The sequence below is a fragment of the Cervus elaphus genome, chromosome 26 (assembly GCF_910594005.1).
Source record: "Cervus elaphus chromosome 26, mCerEla1.1, whole genome shotgun sequence".
Lineage (NCBI taxonomy): Eukaryota > Metazoa > Chordata > Mammalia > Artiodactyla > Cervidae > Cervus > Cervus elaphus.
Window position 1 is genome coordinate 9439895 of NC_057840.1, and position 24301 is coordinate 9464195.

General features: G+C 38.8%; 1 long non-coding RNA gene and 1 pseudogene across 1 annotated transcript in view; both read right to left on the reverse strand.

Annotated features, from left to right (window-relative positions):
* Positions 1-24301, reverse strand: part of LOC122684184 — a 193482-nt pseudogene that overhangs the window by 70588 nt on the left and 98593 nt on the right.
* The window catches only part of LOC122684185, a 64818-nt gene that overhangs the window by 32249 nt on the left and 8268 nt on the right, over positions 1-24301 (reverse strand). The window contains exon 2 of the long non-coding RNA XR_006337946.1: positions 5969-6066. This is a non-coding gene — a long non-coding RNA (uncharacterized LOC122684185). The remainder of the gene's footprint in view (positions 1-5968; positions 6067-24301) is intronic.

Consider the following 24301-nt stretch of genomic DNA (forward strand, 5'->3'; position numbering starts at 1 on the left):
TTTTAAGTCTGGTTTAATGAAACCATTTTGTTTAATAATTTCATTCAGTCACCCTATGAATACCAAGATCTGCAAACTCTATGTGCAAGGCAAGTGTGCATAAGTTAGTAAAACAGATTAAAGAGCCATGGGGAGCTTAGAGTGTCTTGGGGGAATGTGCAAATGTGAATTACAAGGTGAAATGATGGCAGTATTGGAGGTGATGTTACAATTATATCCTATAAGAAACCACAATTTGTTCAATTCAAATTCCCATTTTATTTTTTAAACTGCTTCCTTGTTTAAATTTATTAATAAATGGTTATCAGTAGTAATCACAGTTCAATTTCTACTGTAGCAAAGCCTGGAGTCACACATGTAGATGGAAAGACTTGGAGATGGGCACCATGGTTAAGATTTATTATTTACAATACACACTTAGTTATGAGCAGTTCCATGTGCCAGGTAATCCAGCTCTCAGCACTATGATCTATAACCTTCTTCTGGATGTCACTCATTCCTTCCCTCTATGATTGTATATATATTTACCAGCATTTTATAATACATTGCAGGTTTTACTCAGGGGCCCCACTGAATAAAAATACTGTATTAAAATGTATTTTGATTCACACATGGAATGCAGCTTCAGCTCTTTCTCACGTGCAAGTCAAGAATGAGGTCTCTGTACAATTAAAAAGCTAAAGTGGGACTTTATATTGGCACCTGGAGGGCTGTGGACTAAGTTCAAGATTATGAAAAAAATTGATGCAGAATTTCAATAAGGGCAAAAGAGATTTCACTTGGAATACATAAAATGCCAACATTACTGCTTAAGTATGACATATATGCAAGGCATATATGACCACATGCGATTTTATGGTTTCTAGGAAATACTGGGCATCAAAACAGTTTTCTTCAATAAGGCAATTCTGTAATAATGGTGTCACTTATTTATTTATTCATTCTTTCATTCAATAAAGGGTTGATGTGTTGTACATTTCCAGGGAGCATCAGTGATATCATCATCTATGTGGATAGTACCCTTGAAGCGTACAGGACACGACCTTCGCAACCATATTCAGTTTGATCAACAACATAAACTGGGTGAGTCCACGCTTGGCACTGAGAACAGTGCAGTGAGCAAGGCAGATTCGGATCAGACCCCTGTAAAGCTTTATTTCAGATGAAGTCAGACAAAAAACGAGTAGCTACAAAAACCAAATGAATATAAACTGAGATGAGTCCTAGAAGTATAGGGATGGGATAGCACAAGGACCTCTAACAAGGGCTACTAAGAAAGAAATTCGGAGGAAGCAATATTCAAGTTGAAGCATAAAGGATAAGTTTCCTTATGGATGTGAAAACGGGTTAGCAAAGGATGTTTCAGGAAGAGGGAAGGATATTTCAGAAAGGAAAAACAACAGCAACAAATCACATCACGAAAGATATGGGATAGCCAAGGAACTGAAGTGTAGCTGGGAAATGGAGGAGACAGGACTGAAGGGGGAGTCAGGGGCAGTGCCCTGTAGTGAGGTCACGCTTGTGCATATGGAGAAGACATCTGACACTGACGAAATACATGTGGCTGATGATATGAGGACTCTTTCAGTAGAACAAGTGAGAGACAGCGGTGGCTTGTCTAGGGCAATGCCGAAAAAGGTGAGAAGAAGTAGACAGATAAAAGAGGTTTTCTACTGAAATGTCTTAACCTAACTTCATTCTGCTATTTGTTGGCCAGTACTGTGAATTATTTTGACCTTTGCATGCTCTTAAGATAGTATTAAACATCAACTATTGTCAGTGATTCTGTGAAGAGCAGAATTATTTGAAGTTAACATCAAAGACCATTGCAATCAAGTGTTGGGTTTGCCTATTAATATGTCATAATGACAATAAAACAGTCATTACACTCTCATTCATCAGAAATCTATTTGACAACCTAAAATTTAATCCCTCTTTACTCTTCCATAACATGGAGTATCTACTCATTTGAGATTGTGGTGAAGATGCAAAGAGATGATACATACCTAAAGCACTCATCACAATGTCTGCTATACCATATTTGTTGTTGGATATTTTTTACTACTGCTATTATTCATACTTATGATGGGAGTCTGGGGTGAGAATTAATCACCGTTTTTCCTCTGAGTTGGCTGGGCACCAAAATTTTGGGAAAGAGATACAGCAGTTAAATCAAGAGAGATAGAAATATTAGCTTTATCACCAATGTTGCTGAATTTAAGAACATGATTGGCTTTTCTGCCCACTTGCACCAAATCTAGCAATGGATACCCTTAACTGAAGGAAACCTTTATATTTACACCTCGAAATTGCTCTTGTGCCTCCATCAGGAACACAGAGGCTTCGAGCAAGACCAGGACCCTGCCCTGATTCTGGTATGCTTATGTCATGGAAGAAGTGAACAGTACACTTTCACTCTTCCCTGGAACCAGAGAGGGGAGGAATTGAGAGCAAGGATCCTGGAGTTTGATTGAGTGACTATACCTGGCTGTGCCATTCATCAGCCAAGCAGACATACAAGTCCCTCAGAGCTTCTATGAGTTAATCTCCTCACCTAGAAGATGGGAATGATAAAGTGCTACCTCACAGGACTGCTGTGAGGATTAAAGAAATGAAAATGTTGGTATCTGGCACGTAGAAATATGTTTGCCATGACCAGCATCTAAAAAAAAAAAGAGTACCGAAAATGCCGCACTCTATACTTTTCCAATCTCATCCACCAGAAAGATTACTGTTCTTCCCCAGGGGAAGAGCATACGAGAAGAAAATATTTCTGAAAGAGAAGGGAATACATATTTCCAGTGCAATCCCTTCCTGAGGCATGGGATGGGGGGTAAGCCCTTCCTCTATGCTGAAGATGAGGGAAGAGTAGGAGTTGACCTCCCATATAGTCTATCATGGACTTTCCTGGTGGCTCCGACGATCAACAATCTGCCTGCTACTCAGGAGACCTGGATTTGATCCCTGGATTGGGGAGATCCCCTGGAGAAGGGAATGGCTACCCACTCCAGTATTCCTGCTTGGAGAATCCCATGGACAGAGGAACCTGGTGGGCTACAGTCCATGGTGTTACAAAGAGTCAGACACGACTGAGCAACACACACACACACACACACACACACACACACACACACACACACACACCCTACTCTATCACTTGATACCTTGGCCTTCAGTCACACACACACACACACACACACACACACACACCCTACTCTATCACGTGATACCTTGGCCTTCAATCTGTCCTATCTGCCAGGTCCCTGTCTCTCCCTCCAACTACAAAGACAGGGATCTGTCACATTCATCAGTATATCCTCTTTATAACGTTGTACCATGTACTGTGCTTTGCATGCACTGTGCCATTTACAATCCGTGCCTGATGGATTTGAACACGAGCTTCTATGTCTGAGCTACCTTGTTTCTTAACTGACTTAATTATGAAGGGCTGCTGCTGAGTGGCAAAACACAGGCCCTGAGCAGGAAGAATGAGGTTCCCATTTGTCTGCTCCTTTCTTCAGACCCTGATTTTCAGGACTACCCAGAAAGCTGGGTGCCTAAAGCTAACAAAAATTTTCTTACCAAAAGGCAAACACTCTTTACATTTACATTCCTTGCTTCTGATTTTTGCCCTACTTTAAAATTCTTGGGTTTCTCTGTCCAAAGCAGAAACAAAGAATTTAGAAACAGTTTATTATCTTGATATCTTTTATTACCTTGATATCTTTCCTTCATATATATGCTCATCAATTAGATTTAGCTACATGTATGACACAGAGGAAGGAATATTAGGTTGGTGCAAAAATAATTTTGGTTTTGCATTACTGAATTTTGCCATTTGATATTGGAATACATTCTTAAATAAATGTGGTTTGTTATACATTATTTTAACGTGCATTTCTTGCTTTATATTTTTTGCTAATGAATTATTCCTTGGTGTTTATTTTATATGTATTTTAGACTAGGGAAATGATGTTAGACAAAAATCAATTCAAATGATCTTATTTGAGCACAAAATGGGTCATAAAGCAGTGGAGACAACTATGACTTCAACAATGCATTTGGCCCAGAAACTTTTAATGAACATACAGTGCACTGGAGGTTCAAGTAGTTTTGCAAAGTAGATTAGAGCCGTGAAGATGAGGAGTGCAGCAGAGGCTAGCCATTGGAAGTGTACAACGACCAACTGAGAGGATCACTGAAGCTAATCCTCTTTCAACTACATGCAAAGTTGCTGAAGAACTCAACATCGACCATCCTATGGTCATTTGGCATTTGAAGCAAATTGGAAAGATGAAAAAGCTGATAAATGGGTGTCTCAAGAGCTGACTGCAAATCAAATAAACAGTTTCTTTTAGAAGTATCATTTTCTCTTACCCTATGCAACAGCTCTATGCAACAACAATGTGAATTTTATGTAACAACCAGTGATGACCAGTTCAGTGGCTGGACTGAGAACAATCTCCAAAGCCAAACTTGCACCAATAAAAGTGTCATGGGCACTGTTTCATGGTTTGCTGCTAGTTTAATCCACTGCAGCTTTCTGAATCCTAGTGAAACCATTACATCTGAGAAGTATGCTCAGCAAATCAATGAGATGCACAAAAAACTACAACTCCTGCAATCAGTGGTGGTCAACAAAAAGGGCCCAATTCTTTTCTGTGACCTGGCTGCATATCACACAACCAATGCTTCAAAAGGTGAACAAACTGGGCTACAATTTTTGTCTGAGGTGCAATATCCATGTGACCTCTGTCCAACTACCACTTCTTCAAGCATCTTGACAACTTTTTGTACGGAAAATGCTTCCACAACCAGCAGGATGCAGAAAAAGCTATCCAAGACTTCATCGAATCCCAAAGCATAAGTTTTTATGCTATAGTAATAAACAAACTAATTTCTCATTGGCAAAAATGTGTTGATTGTAATGGTTCTTATTTTGATTAATAAACATGTGTTTGAGCCTAGTTACAGTGATTTAAAACTTAGCATCCATAAATAATTACTTTTGCACCAACCTAATAGTTTCTTTCATTTGTACTATTTATTCACTGAGACCATTTATTTGTTATTTACTATTTGCCCTCCCCAATTACAGTGTATGTTCAATGGGACTTTATCTAATATTTTGTCTGGCTCTTGGATGCCATGGTTTTATGCCACAGTTTAGTTAAACTGTGACCAGCTGGCCAAATCCAACATACTGCCTGCTTTGTAAATAAAGTTTTATGGGGAAACTATCAGATCTGTGTGTTCACATATTGTCTTTAACTGCTTTTGCCCTATAACACCTGACCTGAGAAGTTGTGACAAAGATTGGGTGGCCCTCAAAACCTTTTACTATGTGGTTGGCTCACTACAGAAAATGTTGGTTAATCTCTGGCATTAACTACTAACTGATGCATTCTAAGTATTTAAACACTTGCAGAATGAAGGAGTGAGTGAATCAATAAACATATAACCTATATAGATAGAGAGTAGAAAATACAGATAGATAAAATAGTGTGTTAAAGGGATAGGACTATGCTTAAAAACTGTTTTTCTTTTTAAATCTTGTAATATTTAAGAACGTCATTTTTTAAAGCAGATGCAGAATTTTAAAATACCACCACTTCTGTAGATTGCTGGGAATATTGAGTTCTTGTGGCTCAAGAACTGCTTCAAATATAGATTACTGAGCCTTTTGCCCATGCTTTCATTTTTAGTTCAAAAGCCAAGCACCCTCATTCCTAATTATCCTTCTAACTGTGAGCTAACAGTGGGGTAAGCCAGCCCATGGGGATTACTTGAGAAGCTATTTCCACAGTCAATGATGCGAGTTGTTCAAACATGAGTGGATCAGAAACAGACCTGACTTATGGAGTAATGTAAATAATATTTACCAAACTGGTCATTTATCAAAATTAAATTGATCCAAGACCCCACGAGGCTTGGTTATCTTAGTCTCTACTCCAGACATAACATTTACCTGATAACTCACAAAGCTCCCAGGCCAGCTCCATCCTCCTTAGCTTGGCATTTCTTACTTGGACCTTTCAAAGAAGCCTTCTTTGTTTAAACTTAAATCTGTTAAACAAGAAAAAGCAGTGAGCCTTTACATTTTTAAAAGATCAAGAAAAGAAAAGAGGAGAAAGAGACACTTTATTTGTTTCACACAAGGATGAAAATTGGTCTCGCTCACTGACTCCATCCATCTCCAGGTTCCTCTGAGTATGGTAACAGGATTTTTAAAGCTATTTGCTCATTTGCTTAATGCTCCTTTAGGGGGCTTTCCAATGAGTAACACAGCCCAAAAAGAGGAGAAACAATCTATTCACCAAAAGGCTGCATTTTTAAAAGACATTTTGCATACTCCATTTCACAAAAAAACAATGGTTGCAAGAGCTCTGGGACATTAATTTTTCAAAGGCAAAATATTCATCTTTAATGCACATGGCCATAGGTTCAAAAAGCAATGTTAAGTTTGTGTATGTTGGCTGGAGTAACGCTATTTAAGACTTCCTCCTAGTTCTCCACTTCAGAACAGTTTCATCCAACAGTGTTCAGCGTGTTGCTTTGCATTTCAAAGCCCTAAAATCAAATGTAATCAAGGTTCCAGGGTGGCTTTCAATGTAGAAGGCATGTGTTTAAGTGGATTTATAGGTATTTACATCCTTAATGAACACTGGTGTCATTTTTTCTAAAGTAACTCAACAACATGGTGTAAATTATTTGATCTTTTTTTTTTTTTTTTTTTTTTTTGCCAAAAGTAAGTAAAAGATCACAGTGCCCTAGAAAGCGGCCTGACCATCTGAGTGACCTCATTAAACATGGCTGCACCATCTAGCCCAGAGTTCCCATCTATAATTAATCATGAAAATGGCTAGACTAAGTAGAACTCAATTATGATGAAGGGTCAAATTTTTGAAGACAAAGTTGAAATGATTCTGAGGCTCAGGGTGATACAGCTCTTTGTAAAGGTTCACTTCAGAATTGACCTTTCTTGAGTGGAGAAGCGGCAAGTCTTAGACTGAACAAGGAAAGGCAGCAATTCTAGAAAAAACAGCAATGATGTATATGAACCCACACGGAGAATGAAGAGACCAAGTAGGACAGAATGCCAGAGACATTCAAAAAGTCATGCAAACAGAAATGGTGCAGGGATGCTAGTTGTGAATCTACTTCATAAGGGACATATTTTTTGAGGCCAATAACATCTTTCTACACAGTTTCAAATGTAGGATATCACTTAAGCCTCTTTCTGCTCCATATCTAAATCTATAGGAAGTCCAGCAGCCGTGTACTCTGCTTTTACTAGATTAAGCATATCCAGATGATTTTAATAAAGTTTTAAAAGGACATTAGTTTCCTGCTATTTCAATGAAAACCACTTGCAAGATGAATTTAAAGCAACAGATCTATTGCATGTCAACACATGCTCTCTTTATGCAAATACACCACTTTTCTCAAACAGCCAACAAAACAAAACACGGACACAATCATCAAGTGCATGAGACACAGGAGAAAAATGTCATTGTTGTAAATGTTTATGGGTAAAAAAAAAAATGGAGAGTGTGATGGGTGCCAGGGTAAGCTGCCCAGATTTCCAGGATGAAGACTGAGGTTCTTATTACTTCAATGGCTAAAAGCACTCAGCGTCTGTTCGAGTTCCTCTCTCTGGGAATTGTCAGCCAAGCAGTATCTTTTTAAAATTGTTTTATTGCAATATAGTTGATTTACAATGTTGTGTCTCACTTGTGTAGCATATTGATTCAGTTATACATATATATCTACTTATTCTTTTTCAGATTCTTTCCCCATATACGTTATTACAGAATACTGAGGAGAGTTTCCTGTACTAAGCAGTAGGTCCTTGTTGCCTGTCTATTTTATATGTAGTAGTTTGTGTATGTTAATCCCAAGCTCCTGGTCTATAATATCCCTCCTACCTCACATCTCCCCTTTGGTAACAATGTTTGTTCTTGAAATCTGTGAGTTTGTTCCTATTTTGTAAATAAGCTCATTTATATAATTTCTTTTAAAAATTAGATTCTGCATATTAGTAATATGTGATATTTGTCTTTGTCTGACATATTTCACTTAGTATGATCATCTCTAGATCCATCATGCTACTGTAAATGGCATTATTTTGTTCTTTTTATGGCTGAGTAATATCCCATTATATACACACACACACCCACACCCACACACACATATTCTTTACCCATTCCTCTGTTGATGGACATTTAGGTTGCTTCCATATCTTGGCTATTGTAAATAGTGCTGCAATGAAACACTGGGGTGCATATATCTTTTCTTTTTCTTTTTAATTTTTTTATTAGTTGGAGGCTAATTACTTCACAACATTTCAGTGGGTTTTGTCATACATTGATATGAATCAGCCATAGATTTACACTTATTCCCCATCCCGATCCCCCCTCCCACCTCCCTCTCCACCCGATTCCTCTGGGTCTTCCCAGTGCACCAGGCCGGAGCACTTGTCTCATGCATCCCACCTGGGCTGGTGATCTGTTTCACCATAGATAGTATACATGCTGTTCTTTTGAAACATCCCACCCTCACCTTCTCCCACAGAGTTCAAAAGTCTGTTCTGTATTTCTGTGTCTCTTTTTCTGTTTTGCATATAGGGTTATCGTTACCATCTTTCTAAATTCCATATATATGTGTTAGTATGCTGTAATGTTCTTTATCTTTCTGGCTTACTTCACTCTGTATAAGGGGCTCCAGTTTCATCCATCTCATTAGGACTGGTTCAAATGAATTCTTTTTGACGGCTGAGTAAAATTCCATGGTGTATATGTACCACAGCTTCCTTATCCATTCATCTGCTGATGGGCATCTAGGTTGCTTCCATGTCCTGGCTATTATAAACAGTGCTGCGATGAACATTGGGGTGCATGTGTCTCTTTCAGATGTGGTTTCCTCAGTGTGTATGCCCAGAAGTGGGATTGCTGGGTCATATGGCAGTTCTATTTCCAGTTTTTTAAGGAATCTCCACACTGTTTTCCATAGTGGCTGTACTAGTTTGCATTCCCACCAACAGTGTAAGAGGGTTCCCTTTTCTCCACAGCCTCTCCAGCATTTATTGCTTGTAGACTTTTGGATAGCAGCCATCCTGACTGGTGTGTAATGGTACCTACCTCATTGTGGTTTTGATTTGCATTTCTCTAATAATGAGTGATGTTGAGCACCTTTTCATGTGTTTGTTAGCCATCTGTATGTCTTCTTTGGAGAAATGTCTGTTTAGTTCTCTGGCCCATTTTTTGATTGGGTCATTTATTTTTCTGGAATTGAGCTGCAGGAGTTGCTTGTATATTTTTGAGATTAATCCTTTGTCTGTTTCTTCATTTGCTATTATTTTCTCCCAATCTGACGGCTGTCTTTTCACCTTACTTATAGTTTCTTTTGTAGTGCAAAAGCTTTTAAGTTTCATTAGATCCCATTGGTTTAGTTTTGCTTTTATTTCCAATATTCTGGGAGGTGGGTCATAGAGGATCTTGCTGTGATTTATGTCGGAGAGTGTTTTGCCTATGTTCTCCTCTAGGAGTTTTATAGTTTCTGGTCTTACATTTAGATCTTTAATCCATTTTGAGTTTATTTTTGTGTATGGTGTTAGAAAGTGTTCTAGTTTCATTCTTTTACAAGTGGTTGACCAGTTTTCCCAGCACCACTTGTTAAAGAGGTTGTCTTTTTTCCATTGTATATCCTTGCCTCCTTTGTCTTAGGAGTATATCTACCTAAAGAAACAAAAGACCTATACATAGAAAACTATAAAACACTGATGAAAGAAATCAAAGAGGACACAAACAGATGGAGAAACATACCGTGTTCATGGATTGGAAGAATCAATATTGTCAAAATGGCTATTCTACCCAAAGCAATCTATAGATTCAATGCAATCCCTATCAAGCTACCAATGGTATTTTTCACAGAACTAGACCAAAGAATTTCACAATTTGTATGGAAATACAAAAAACCTCGAATAGCCAAAGTAATCTTGAAAAAGAAGAATGGAACTGGAGGAATCAACCTGCCTGACTTCAGACTCTACTACAAAGCCACAGTCATCAAGACAGTGTGGTACTGGCACAAAGACAGAAATATAGACCAATGGAACAGAATAGAAAGCCCAGAGATAAATCCACGAACCTATGGACACCTTATCTTTGACAAAGGAGGCAAGGATATATCTTTTCAAATTATGGTTTTCTTCAGATACATGCCCAGATGTGGAATTGCTGGATCATATATGGTATTCTTAGTTTAAGGAGCCGCTTACTGTTCTCCATAATGGTTTCCCTGGTAGCTCAGATGGTAAACAGTCTGCCTGCAATACTGTAGACCTAGGTTCAATCCCTGGGTCTGCAAGATCCCCTGGAGAAAGAAATGGCAACCCACTCCAGTATTCTTGCCTGGAAAATCCCATGGATGGAGGAGCCTTCCAGGCTTGGAGGGCTACAGTCCATGGGGTCGCAAAGAGTCAGACATAACTTTTTTTTTTTTCTCACTGTTCTTCATAGCAGCTGTACCAATTTATATTCCCACCAATAGGGCAGGAAGGTTCCCTTTCCTCCACACCATCTCCAGCACTTATGGTTTGTAGACTTTTTGATGATAGCCATTCTGACCAGTGTGAGGTGATACAAAGAAAATCTTTTCCAAGGTTATACCTGTTCTCTGGAGACAGCTCACAATTCAAAGACAGATCAATATGTGTATGTATATGTGAAGGGGAGGGTAGTGAGAGGTGTATAAAGTCATGGTTCCCTGAGATCAGGTGACCTGAGGAGCCATTCTAGTTGGGAGTTACTGAAACCTTCCTTGTCACTACAGTGCATTCCAGCATCTCCTTGGGCCCAGTTCAACTTCCTGTAATCTCCCACGGGGTTTACTCTCAAGAGCCCTGCATGCAAATCTCTAAGCCAATTTCCCAGGGAAGCCAACCTAAGAGGGTGAAGACTATTCCTTCCTAATGTCTCTCTCATTGATTTTATTTTTAACTTTTTATTATGGAAACATCAAATATATACAAAAGTCAAGAAAAGAACACAACTCATCAAATTTATAAACATCTTGCCATTCTAGTTTCATCTAATCTTTGTTAAAACTATATTCTTTTAAAGTAAATAATTTCACCCATAAATACTTCACTATGTATTTAACATATAAAGGTTTGGTTTTTTTTTTTGAGGCAATAATCATGCCATTATTATAAGATATAAATTAATTGTAATTCCTTAAAGCCACCTAAAACCCAATATGTATCCAATATTCCTTAGTTGTTTCCATTTTTTTAGAGTACACATTGATTTGCAATTTTTTTTATCAAGAGGCTCTTTAGTTCCTCTTCACTTTCTGCCATTAGAGTGGGATATCATCTGCATATCTGAAGTGGCTATTTCTCCAAGCAATCTTGATTCCAGCTTGTGACTCATCCAGCCCAGCATGATGTACTCTGCATATAAATTAAATAAGCACGGTGACAATATACAGCCTTGTTGTACTCTTTTTCCAATTTTGAACCAGACAGTTGTTTCGTGTTTGGTTTTAACTGCTGTTTCTTGACCCACATACAGGTTCCTCAGGAGACAGGTAAGGTGGTCTAGTACTACCAGGTCTTCAAGAACTTTCCACAGTTTGTTGTGACTCACACAGTCAAAAGCTTTAGCTTAGTCAACGAAGCAGCAGAATTTTTTCTGGAACTTCCTTGCTTTTTCTATCACCCAACAAATGTTGGCAATTTGATCTCTGTTCCTCTGTCTTTTCTAAATCCAGTTTACACATCTCAAAGTTCTCTGTTCACATACTGCTGAAGGTTAGCTTGAAGGATTTTTGGCATAACTTTGTGCGCATGTGAAATGAGCACAACTGTATGAAGTTTGAACATTCTTTGGCATTGACCTTCTTTGGGATTGGAATGAAAACTGAACCTTTTCCAGTCCTGTGACCACTACTGAGTTTTCCAAATTTGCTGGCATATTCAGTGCAGCACTTTAACAGCATCATCTTTTAGTATTTGAAATAGCTTAGCTGGAATTCCATCACCTCTACTATCTTTCTTTGTAGTAATGCTTCTTAAAGCCCACTTGACTTTATACTCCAGGATTTCTGGCTCTAGGTGAGTGACTACACCATCGTAGTTATCTGGGTCATTAAGATCTTTTTTGTAAAGTTCTTCTATTCTTGCCATCTCTTCTTAATCTCTTCTATGTCTGTTACGTTGTTACCTTTGCTGTCCTTTATCATGCCAATCCTTGCATGAAATGTTCCCTTGATAGCTCCAATTTTCTTGAAGAGATCTGTAGTCTTTCCCATTCTGTTGTTTTCCTCTATTTCTTTGCATTGTTCATTTAATAAGGCCTTTTTATCTCTCCTTGCTATTCTCTGGAATTTTGCATTCAGTTGGATCTATCTTTCCCTTTGTCCTGTGCCTTTTGCTTCTCTTCTTTCCTCAGATATTTACAAGGGCTACTCAGACAACCACTTTGCCTTCTTGCATTTTTCTTTGGAAAAGTTTTGGTCACTGCCTTCTGTACAATGTTATGAATCTCTGTCCATAGTTCTTCATGCACTCTAAGAGATCTATCCCATGAATCTATTTATCACCTCCACTGTATAATCATAAGGAATTTGATTTAGGTCATACCTGAATGGCCTAGAGGTTTTTCCCTATTTTCTTCAATTTAAGCCGGAATTTTGCAATGAAAAGCTCATGATCTGAGCTACAGTTAGATCCAGGTCTTTTTTTTTTTTTTTTTTTTTCTTACTGACTATATAGAGCTTATCCATCTTTGGCTGCCAAAAATATAATGAATGAATCTGATTTCAGCATCCACTATGGTAATGTCCATGTGTAGATCCATCTCTTGGGTTGTGGAAAAAGTGTATTTGCTATGACCAGTGTGTTCTCTTGACCAAACTCTTAGCCTTTCCCCTGCTTCATTTTGTACTCCAAGGCCTGTTATAAACTTGCCTGTTATTCTGGGTATCTCTTGACTTCCTACTTTTGCATTCCAATCTCCTCTGATGAAAAAGACATCTTTTTTTTTTTTTTTTGGTGTTCATTCCAGAAGATGTTGTAGGTCTTCACAGAATGTTCAACTTCTTTGACATCAGTGTTGAAGCACAGACGTGGATTACTGTGATGTTGAATGGTTTGCCTTGGAAACAAATTGTGATCATTCTGTCATTTTTGAGACTGCACTCTACTGCATTTTGGACTCTTTTGTTGACTATGAAGGTTACTCCATTTTTTCTAAGGAATTCTTGCCAACAGTAGTAGATATAATGGTCATCAGAATTAAATTCACCCATTCCCGTGCATTTCAGTTCCCTGATTCCTAAGATGTCGATGATCAGTCTTCCCATTTCCTGCTTGACCACATCCAATTTACCTTGATTCATGGACCTAACATTCAAGATGCCTATACAATATTGTTCTTTACAACATCAGATTTTACTTTCACCACCAGACACATCGACAGTTGAGCATCTTCCTGCTTTGGTCCAGCTGCTTCATTCTTACTTGAGCTATTAGTGATATCCCTCCACCCTTCCCTAGGACTGAACACTTTCTGACCTGGGTAACAGAGGTTGGGGGTGGGGGGCGGTGTGGTAGTCATCTTCCAGCATCATATCTTTTCACCTTTTCATACTGTTCATAGGGTTCTCCATGCAAGAACACTAGAGTGGGCTGCCATATCCTTCTCCAGTAGACCACGTGTTGTCAGACTCTTTACTATGACCCATTTGTCTTGGGTGGCCCTGCACGGCATGGCTCATAGCGTCATTGAGTTACACAAGCCCTTTTGCCATGACAAGTCTGTGATCCATGAAGGGGCCTAAAGCTAACACATTATAAATCAATTATATCTCAACAGAAACAAAAAAAATCCGTATTTTCGAAGAAGCCTTACACAAATCTCCTAACCAGAATTAGTCTTTCTCTGAATTCTCAAAATACTTGTGCAACATATGGCAGCAGCAAAGACATAGACTCTGAGTCACTGTTCTGCAGGTTACCAGCAATAGGACTTTCTTATCTACAAAATGGGAATAATGTGGCATTTACCCAGATAAAATTTTTCTGAGGGTTAAACAAGAGAATGAAGGCATATGCTATTAATTCTAAACTCTTAAATTTAAGGCTTCTATAGAATTCATCTTTGTGGTTTCTGATGAGTCTCTTACAGTTTTGAACACAATATATTCAAAACTGTACAAGATTTATGTTTGCTAGAACATTACACTCAACTTTTGACTGAAATTCTGGATCATTTGTTATCTCCTTAACATATTGAGAAGATAAGTTATCTATACCGTTAGAGGGAAATCCTGTGTTTTAGGATATAATCATTGATCCTAAGTGTGCCCTTATATGCTAGATGGGCTTTGGAAGGTCACTTACCCTCTCGAGCTGTTTTCAGATCTGTGAAACTTAAGGCATTGGTCTAAATCAGTGACTCTCAAAAAAATGTCCTAGATTGCCAAGAACTTAAAAAAAAATCAGTTTTCCTATTATTTAAGAGACTTTTTCTTTAAGAAAGCAATCAGCACTAGTTCAAGTAACAATCTATGATCTTCCTACTTTTTATAATCAAAGTCATATAAAAATGATTTTATTTGCTTATGCAACCTCAATCAAAAGTAAGTAGACTGATTTTCCCCTGAGCTTTCTGTAATACTGAACCACAGTACTTAGCCACAAATTGTACCATAAGTGACATAAGTTGGCAACTGCTGTTCTTAATCATTTTTATGGTTCCCTTTTGCTTGCAAAAACTGGGATGCTCCAAGATAAATCAGGCCATTTAACTTTCAGTTCTTTTATGGCATTGTCATGTTTTCTATATGTGCTTATATACTTTTTGTTATTGTTGTAAAGGGACCAAAGACATGGAATCCAGTGTGGGGTACATTTCTAAGCCTGAGTGACAAGTGGGCATCATCTAGATAAGTAATGGGATAAGAGAGTGGAATAGAAACAGTGACTTGAGCAGAAGGAACTGGTATATACGCCTAAACACAAGAGATAACCAGAGAAACTTTGGTACTTTGGGTAATTTACTCTGTGTGCATACACATTTGTACTGTATAATGATGTAAAATGTATTTCTATGCATTGAGGTCAAAAAAGTTTGCTCACCATGACTTCAGACTTCAGGAAGCTTTCTTTAAAAGGCTGCTACAAGTCACCATGGGATATAGGTGGTAGATATCAACAAAGCAGCACAAATCCATCTCTCCCACTAAAGCATGAGGCTCAGAAGAGCATGTCCTAATGCTGATAACCTAAGAGTCTACCAACAAGTTCAAACTGAAAGAAGGACTTCCTTCAGAAGACCCAGAAATGGGCTGCTTCAGAGAGATGCATCAGTTTACTGCATCTTGTGTTTGTCAGTGGTAGTTCTGGGCCATTTCTGTGGTGTTACATATTTGTGATCTCTTCAACTTCCTGTGGCTCAGTCACTTTTCTGCTTAGCATCTACCATGGGAGAGCTGGGACTTGCCATCTGGGCCGGGAACTTCAAAGATGTGTTTTGGTTTACATTCTGTTACAATGAGGTCAATGCAAATTGTTTCTATGTTGTTGTTGTTGTTTTAATTTATTTTACTTATTTTTGGAAGAAGGAGACTAAGGGGAGTGAGCAAGGACCAGCAACAGTTTAATATGGTGTTGGCCTGACTTGAAAAAGAAAATCTAACAGATGTTCATTTTGATTCATTGTTTTCTGTGGGAATTGACTTTTCTACTATTTTTCAAATTCTATTTAGATCCAGATTTGTCTTAGTAAGGGGAAAATGCTAAATTTCCATTTAGAGATAGTCACTTTAACAGTGGCAACTTGCCATATTCTCCTAACTTTCCTTATTTTTTTAGAAATAACACAAACACTTCGTTGAATTTGGGCTGACCTGAACTTCATTTAGCTCTCCTTCAAAGGTCAACTAAAAGGCGTCAGTTCTCATGGAGGAAAAGAATATCAATCAGAGTTCAGAGTGAACCAGAAGAATCCAATTCCTACTAATCTTGCAGAAGCAGCAATCAAGTCTTAGAGAAGTATTGCAAATTCCCCAAGGACAAGAGGTGACTGGTGGTACAGCTGGACCCAGAACCAAGCTCAGGACAACCAGATAAAGCCCTTTCCACTTGGCATCACTACCTCTTTAAACACTTAGCAATAGCTCCTCCAAGATGGTGATTTCATGGAAGTCATTAGCCATGCAAATCAAATAAAACTCATCATACATTTGTTACTGGCAAGGAAATCTCAAAAGTAATTCTTTTAGAATTGAACATTTTATTTATTGGTTAATTGAGTCTATTATCATAGTAGGAGTTTCCAGAGAAAATCTTTAGTTTATTAAGAGTTTTTCCTTTGACAGATAATAAGATGGAACGTGAAAGTGAAAGTCACTCAGTCCTGTCTGACTCTTTGTGATCTCTTTGTGAATTCTTCACGCCAGAATACTAGAGTGGGTAGATCTTCCCAACCCAGGGATCAAATCCAGGTCTCCCACATTGCAGGTGGATTCTTTACCAACTGAGCTACCAGGGAAGCCCCAGTAAGATGGAAGGAAGTTCCCAAAGCATCATTAATTGTGTTATGTGCTATACATAATGGCTTTCCCCTAGAATTACTATTTTGGGAAGTAAGTAAATTATAATCAGAGGAGTTATTCAAGTCACAGGCTGGAAGGTGGAATTGAGGAAGGAAATCTGTAGCAATTTAAACAAGAGTTTCTCAACCTTGGCACTATGAGCATTTACACCAAATAATTCCTTGTTATGGCAGTGGGGGGCTAACCTGTGATTGACTGTAGGATGTTTAGCAGCATCCTTGGCCTCTACCCAGTAGAAAGTGAAAGTGAAGTCACTCAGTTATGTCCGACTCTTTGCAACCCCATGGACTGTAGCCTACCAGGCTCCTCAGTCCATGGAATTTTCCAGGCAACAGTACTGGAGTGGGTTGCCATCTCCTTCTCCAGGGGATCTTCCCAACCCAGGGATTGAACCCAGGTCTCCCACATTGTAGGCAGACGCTTTACTGTCTGAAACCACCAGGGAAGCCCATACACCTAATAGAAACACAACCTCAATTGTGATAAGCAAAACTGTCTTCAGAGCTTGTCAATTTATCTTGTCAAGCTCTTGTCAATATCTCGTGAAGACAGCCTGTCAATACAGCTTGTCAATATCCCTGGGGGATAAAATAGCCCCTAGTTGAGAATCGCTAATTGAAACAAGTCTGGGTGTTCAAATTTTAAGGAGATGGTTTCTTTACTAAGAGAGAGGCAGAAGAAGAGGAGAAGAGAAACAGAGAAAGGTATTATTATTTTTTATTATAAATGTAATAAATATTTATAAAACATAATATATGGGAACATATTACTTAAGCAACACCAAATTACCCAAAGTTAGTCTCAATCTGGTGTCACAGTCAACAAAGTCACAAACTGACATCCAAAAATCAATGAAAATAAATTTAACTCTCTAACAAAATTTCCCTAAGAGATATGGGACAGGCATTTCCCCTGAAATGTCCTTACACCCCTCTTCAACCATCTATTCATACTCTCATCACCACAGTTGCTCTTTCGCAATCTCTTTCTTCTCTCTCAAATCTGACTGTAAATGTGCTGGCTTGCCTGTCTCCTCTCCACGCTCACACTTTAGTGTCCAATGTCTCAGCTTTTCTGATGTGGTTCTCCTGCCTTCTCTTGGTCTAGATCCAGGTAACCTCATACCAGCTTCCCAGGTGGCTCAATGGTAAACAATCTGCCTGCAATGCAGGAGCCACAGAAGATATAGGTTCGCTTGATCCCTGGGTTGGGAGATCCCCTGGAGAAGGAGATGACAACCCACTCCAGTATTCTTGCCTGGAAAACCCCATGGATAGAGGAGACTGGTAGGCTTCAAGTCCATGGGGTCACAAAGAGCTGGACAGGACTGAGCATGCATGCACACACACAACATCTTACGCATTACTGAGATCCATACAACCAAAGTCCTGGATCTTAGGCAAATGCTATATCTTCCTTGGAATACTCTGAGATGGGGGAAGGTTTTTAATTTTATTGTTGTTGTTATTCAGTTGCTAGTAGTGTCTGACTCTGTGACCCCCATGGACTGCAATGCAGCAGGCTTCCCTGACCTTGACTATCTCCCAGAGTTTGCTCAAATTCATGTCTATTGACTTGGTGATGCTCTCTAATCATCTCATCCTCTGCCGTCCTCTTCTTTTGCCTTCAGAGTTTCACACATTTAAATCTTATACAAGACTAGTTTTATCCCTTTCATACTAGAAAGAAGAAAACCAGGATCGGCAGCAATCCCACTCCTCATAAACCCCAGAGTTCTTGGTAGGTGGTTTAGTCACTGGGAGCTGTGAGAAGAGAATCAAAATGAAAAAGTATAGTTTGCAACCCTAATCATGGGAGGAAAATACAACGATCTGACCTTTGCTCCCACATTGTTTTTTCCATCAAATTGTGAGGCTGACTTCAGGATGTTTCCATTTTATGTGGGGCCACCACCACCATAATGACCATTATCACATCATTATCATTTATTAAGTACTCACTATGTGCCACAATGTAAGCATTTTACATGAAGGTCATACTTTCAGTACTACTACTAACACAGGTGCTGTTAACATATTTCCAACTGACTGGTGAGGAAATTGAGTCTCACTGTGGTTATGTAAGCTACCCAGGACCACACAGCTATTCATTTTTTTATTTGTAAGTACAAGAAAAATTCCCATGCTCAGGAATCCCTGCTCTAACTTCTTTCTTTGCCATGTGTTTTCTCTGAATACCTGGTATGGTAGGTGGCCAGGTAAGAAGCACCACGTTGCCACTGCCATTCCATCTTCTAACAAAGGTCCATGGATGACTGATGAAGGGCTCAAATGGGTCACAGGAGACACTTTGCCCGTAATTTCCATTGTAAGAATCTATCCAAATATTCTTCCCCATGCTTGCTCTAGCTCTTTCAGAACTGTCTTGTGGCCTTGCTACTCAAGGTGTACTCCAGAGCATCAATATCACCTGGGAAATTTCAAGAAATGCATAATCTCAGGCCACACTCCAGAGCTACTGAATAGTTTCCCAGGTGATCTGAATACATTCCCTCAGGATGTTAGAAGGTTGTCCCAAATGTAAGACCTCCGTAGTCCAGTGGTTCTCACGCTGAGCAAATGTCAAGTTTACTTAGAGGACATGAGAAGTCACAGATTGCTCAGACTCCGCTCTGCTCTAGGGCTTGGGAGTCTGTAGATCTTGGGTGGGGCCCAAGATTTTGAATTTCTCACAAATTCCTAGGTGGTCTGGGACCACAGTTTGTGTACCATCACTATGGTAAAATACACTGAAAAACTGCTAAAAGGTAAACCAAACTGAAGCAGCTGATTTTCTAACAGGTTTCAGAATTGTTAATATGTTAGTACTTTGTTTCTCAAACTCCTGGCTCATTGAAACTATTTGGGAGGTGGGGAGCAAAATAACACTGCAGATTAGTATTCCACAAAACAAACTTTGAGAAACACTGCTCTACAAACACACAATATAAAGTTTGTCAATTATGATGAGAATGAAAAAAGTTGAATGCCATAAAATGACCTCTTTGGTTGGGTGAGGATTAGTCTTGGTTTTAGTACAGTGTCAGCACAGCTGTTATGTCTTTTAGCAAAAGAATAGCACATATCTCCAAGGGATTTGTACAGACTGAAAATAAATTAGAAATTATTGAGATTCACATAACATAGACCAGTAATTTAAAAGGGTCAAAAAATATATCGGCAACATTTAAACTGCTGTTTCATCCCCCCTGTTGAAATACAAGCCAAGAATAAAACATTGATTAAATAGAGAGCCCTGACATTTTACTCCTGGGCTGCTGGATACCAGCCTAAACAAAGAGCCAGTTAATTTCAAAAGACAAAGAATCCTTTTGTGAGGCAGTAAGTTCATCCGGGAGAAATATTAAGTGAAGTCTCCAAGGAGAGAGTTCCCCAACATCTTTACCTCCAATGCTCATTGAGAGGCACTAGGTAAAATCACATTCAAAATGTACAAGGGAAGGAAGGTGAAGAAATTTATTAGAAGATGGAACTGGGATACACATAAAACTCAACTTTTGCCTCCAGTGAGGGACATTTATATTAGGAAATGAAAATCAAAATGAACAACGAAAAATGAGCAAGAAAATACATTTTTCTGAGTAAACAAAAAGTGTCAATTTTACCATATTTTCTAAAGATAGACAATATAGCAGTGGACAGAATGGACATTCTTCTCTAGTCTCAAAGACTGTCCAGAGTGATAAGGAATATAGGTTCAAAAATAATAAGACAATAAATCAAATAGGAGTTATATTTGAAGATAAACAAGGAGAAAAGAGAGAGAAAGATCGAATTTGAGTAGAGTTGCTTTGTGTGCTTCAGTAAAGCTTCTTGGGTGATTTATTTGAGCTAAGAAAGAAGAGAATTTGAGCTAAGAGAAGAAAGGACCAATATAAACATTTGGGTAAAGAGCATTTTAGAAATCCAGAATAGTATAGGACTATAATGGGAAAATAGGGGTATTTACGGTACTGAAAGGAGACCACATAAGTTGAAAACTTTGCTTTGTACATGTGACCACGCTAAGTCACAGTGCTGAGTCTAACAGCGTTGTGCAGGTGTCAGGTAGGATGGCAGGTGATGATGTTCAAGATAAGTTAGACCTTAGCCTCCTGACTGTGGCCATTTCCCATGATTCATTCACTCAGCCCCCAAAAGCAACAAGCTGGTTTCTGCTGTGTTAGTACAGAACAAATAAAACATCTGACTGGATCCTGTTCTACATGTAGAGTCATACATAATGTCAGTAACTGTTGTTCTGGCCAAAATATTCTTTTATAACCCCTGCCTGCTGTTGAGAGTTATTCCTTGACAATAATGCTAAGTTCAACTGTGGCAAACAACTTTAAACAATTTAACGTTGCCCAGGGACTTTCCTTGTGGTCCAGTGGTTAAGAATCAGCCTGCCAATGCAGGGGACCAGAGTTCGATTCCTGGTCCGGAAATATCCCACATGCCTGCCGTGGGGCAACTAAACCTGTGCACCGCAACTACTGAAGCCCTAGAGACCGTGCTCCGCAACAAGAGAAGCCACTGTAATGAGAAGCCTGCACACTGCAACTGGAGAGCAGCCCTTGCTCATCGCAGCTAGAGAAAGCCTATGTGCAGCAATGAAGACCCAGCACAGCCAGAAATAAATAAAATTGCCCACCAACTTTAAATCTGTAAGGAGGCGTATCACATCTCTTCATAACAGTGTTGCAATCAAACATCAAAGAGGCCTCTACTGGAGAATTCTGAGTCCATTAGGCACGAAGTTCATTCTCTTTGTCACATACTGTAAAAGAGTTTCAGATGAATGGATACATTAGGTGGATTTTAAATATAATGAAATGATTGGTTGGGGTATTTAATAAAGTACAGATAAAGATTTCTTAACCCAAGACTATGAAAAATGAGTATGCAAAGGATATAAACATATCTAGACATGATTTTGTTGGAAGAACATTTTGGAAAGTAAATGTGCTTAGGATTATTTTAATAAAAATAAAAAGTATGCAGAAAGATCCCCAAGGGTTGGGGTTAATTAACAAATCATTTTACTTAAAAGTCTTACAGGGTATTCATTCCTAAAAGACAAAAAAGGTTGGCAAGGGAATTCAACAAAGCAAGACAGCTCAGACTCTAGAAAAGAATTTATCTTCCCTACTGTGATTTCCAATACTATGAATCTGGACATTTGCCTTCTAAGAAGTTCCAGTTCTTGAAATAGAAACTCTCCCACTGTCCTGCATGGACTATGTGATTACTTCATGACTCAGAAGTCTCAAATATTACATTTGCTCTGTGCTTTTAAGAGGCATCAAGTGAATAAAGACTGGCTGAAATCATTTACGGAAGAGGCAAAAATCTGCTTTTCCTTTCTGCAAGATGACCTGATTGTCTAATCACATTCCAGCCAAATCTGGCTTGTGTTGTTAGAGGAATTATCTCCTCATTAAAAACAAATCTTAATAGGCCTAATTTGAAGTCTGCATTTGTCTGTAACTTGATCAAGAGGGTAATGACCGTGAACCATGCTCTACAGAGGGAAAGTAAAAGAAAGTCAGAGACATTAAACAGTGCAGATTATAGTCACATTAGAGGCCTTTTGATATGCAAATAGAGCATACTAAGCAAAAAAAAAAAAAAAAAAAAGCAATGCGCTTGCTTCTATTTCTTCTCTTGATACTTTCCATAGTGTGTGCAGGAAAATCTTACTTTCTAAGAAATGGTTTAGTTTGAGAGATCTATAATTGCTCTTTTCAGGGCCTTAGTCTCCTCAGTTGTAACATAGGGATAACAATGTTTGTAATTATTATAATAGTAAGTAAGTAATAAAGTTGCTCAGTAGTGGCCAACTCTTTGTGACCCCATGGACTGTAGCCCACCAGGCTCCTCTGCCCATGGGGTTTTCCAGGCAAGAGAACTGGAGTGGGTTGCCATTTCCTTCTCCAGGGGATCTTCCCGACCCAGGGATCAAACCCGGTCTCCAGCATTGCAGACAGACGCTTTACCGTCTGAGCCACCAGGGAAACCCAATTATTATAATAGGGCTATAATAAAGATTAAATGAAGTAATATACGTGAAGCGTGCAAAATAACATCCAGGTTACTATCATTAGGCTTAGGTCTTATAGGTTTTGTTATTATATTGGCATTCTTTTCCTATCTCTATACGGTTCTATTGGAGAAGACAAAGGCACCCCACTCCAGTACTCTTGCCTGGAAAATCCCTTGGGCAAAGCAGCCTGGTAGGCTGCAGTCCATGGGGTCGCTAAGAGTCAGACACAACTGAGCAACTTCACTTTCACTTTTCACTTTCATGCCTTGAAGAAGGAAATGGTAACCCACTCCAGTGTTCTTGCCTGGAGAATCCTGGGGATAGCAAAACCTGGTTGGTTTCCGTCTATGGGGTCGCACACAGTCGGACATGACTGAAGCGACTTAGCAGCAGCAGCAGCATACTGTTCTATATCTATTCTATACCATTTCTATTTCTGTACCATTCTGTATCTATTTCTAAACCAGTCACAGATTCACAGAATTAGATTCACAGAATTTGGGGACAGGAAAAAACTAGGGTATTGTTTCCAGAACCGTGTTCCATGAATAACTACTACTATTAAGATATTAAGTTAAATAAAAATAGGGTTCTCTATTCAAAGACTTTGGAAATACTTGGCTAAGTAAAATCAGAACCATATCGCAATAAGACCTTTCATAATTTTTAATTTACCAGCAACATGAATCTCAAAGAGGGTAACATTTTATTCAGTCTTTCCTATATTTATTTGACCGTAAACACATTTCCCATAGAATGTCTGATAAACTCTCCAAAGAACATTAGTTTCTAAAGAAAATTACGGATGACAACTCAGTGATACTCAAAGAGAAAAATGACTTCTCCTAGGCCCTCATCTACTTGGGGACAGAGTACAGACTTATGCCTGAGTCTCCTGGTGTCTCTAGGATTCTCTGCATAAATCTGGCATCTTGATCTGGCCTGCATTTCTGCAAGGAAAGATCTTCAGTGAAATGAGGACTAAAACCTGGTGTTTAAAAGCATGGACCCGATTTAACTGCCTACTTTCCACTGTATGATCTCATGAAAGTTATTTCCCTTTCCTGGGCCTCGCTGTGTTTTTGTTTTTTTCCTCTCCACTGAAAATGGGGGTAATGCTTGCACCAGCCTCATGGGATTGTTGCGAGTTTAAATGACACAATGGATGTAAAACACATATATTACTTGTAAACAATTTATCATTGTTCCTAAAACATATAAGTGCTAAAAATAAGTTGCCAGTTATTGAGAAATAGTATTTTTAAAGAGGGGCAGATTCCTTCATAGAGAAGGAAAATCTGATGACAACGAATTTTTTGCTGTCAACTACTTTTTAAGACTTTGCAGCAGAAGCTCCTCAATAATGCGCTACTTGAAGCAATGCTAGGAAGCTCTCTAAACCACTGAACCATGACATGGCCAAAAAAAAGAGAAGACTGAACTTTTTCAGGCAGGATAGGAGATACTGTCCTAGGCTTTGAGTCTTTGAATTCTACTGCAGAAATTTCTCAGGAAGCAGCCAAAGTGCCCCTAGTCCTAGGCTAAGGGTTCTGTCATGGGCCATGCACCAGGCTTATCTGTGAACTTCTGGTAACCAGTCCATTAGGTAAGTACAGACACTGAGACTTGCCTT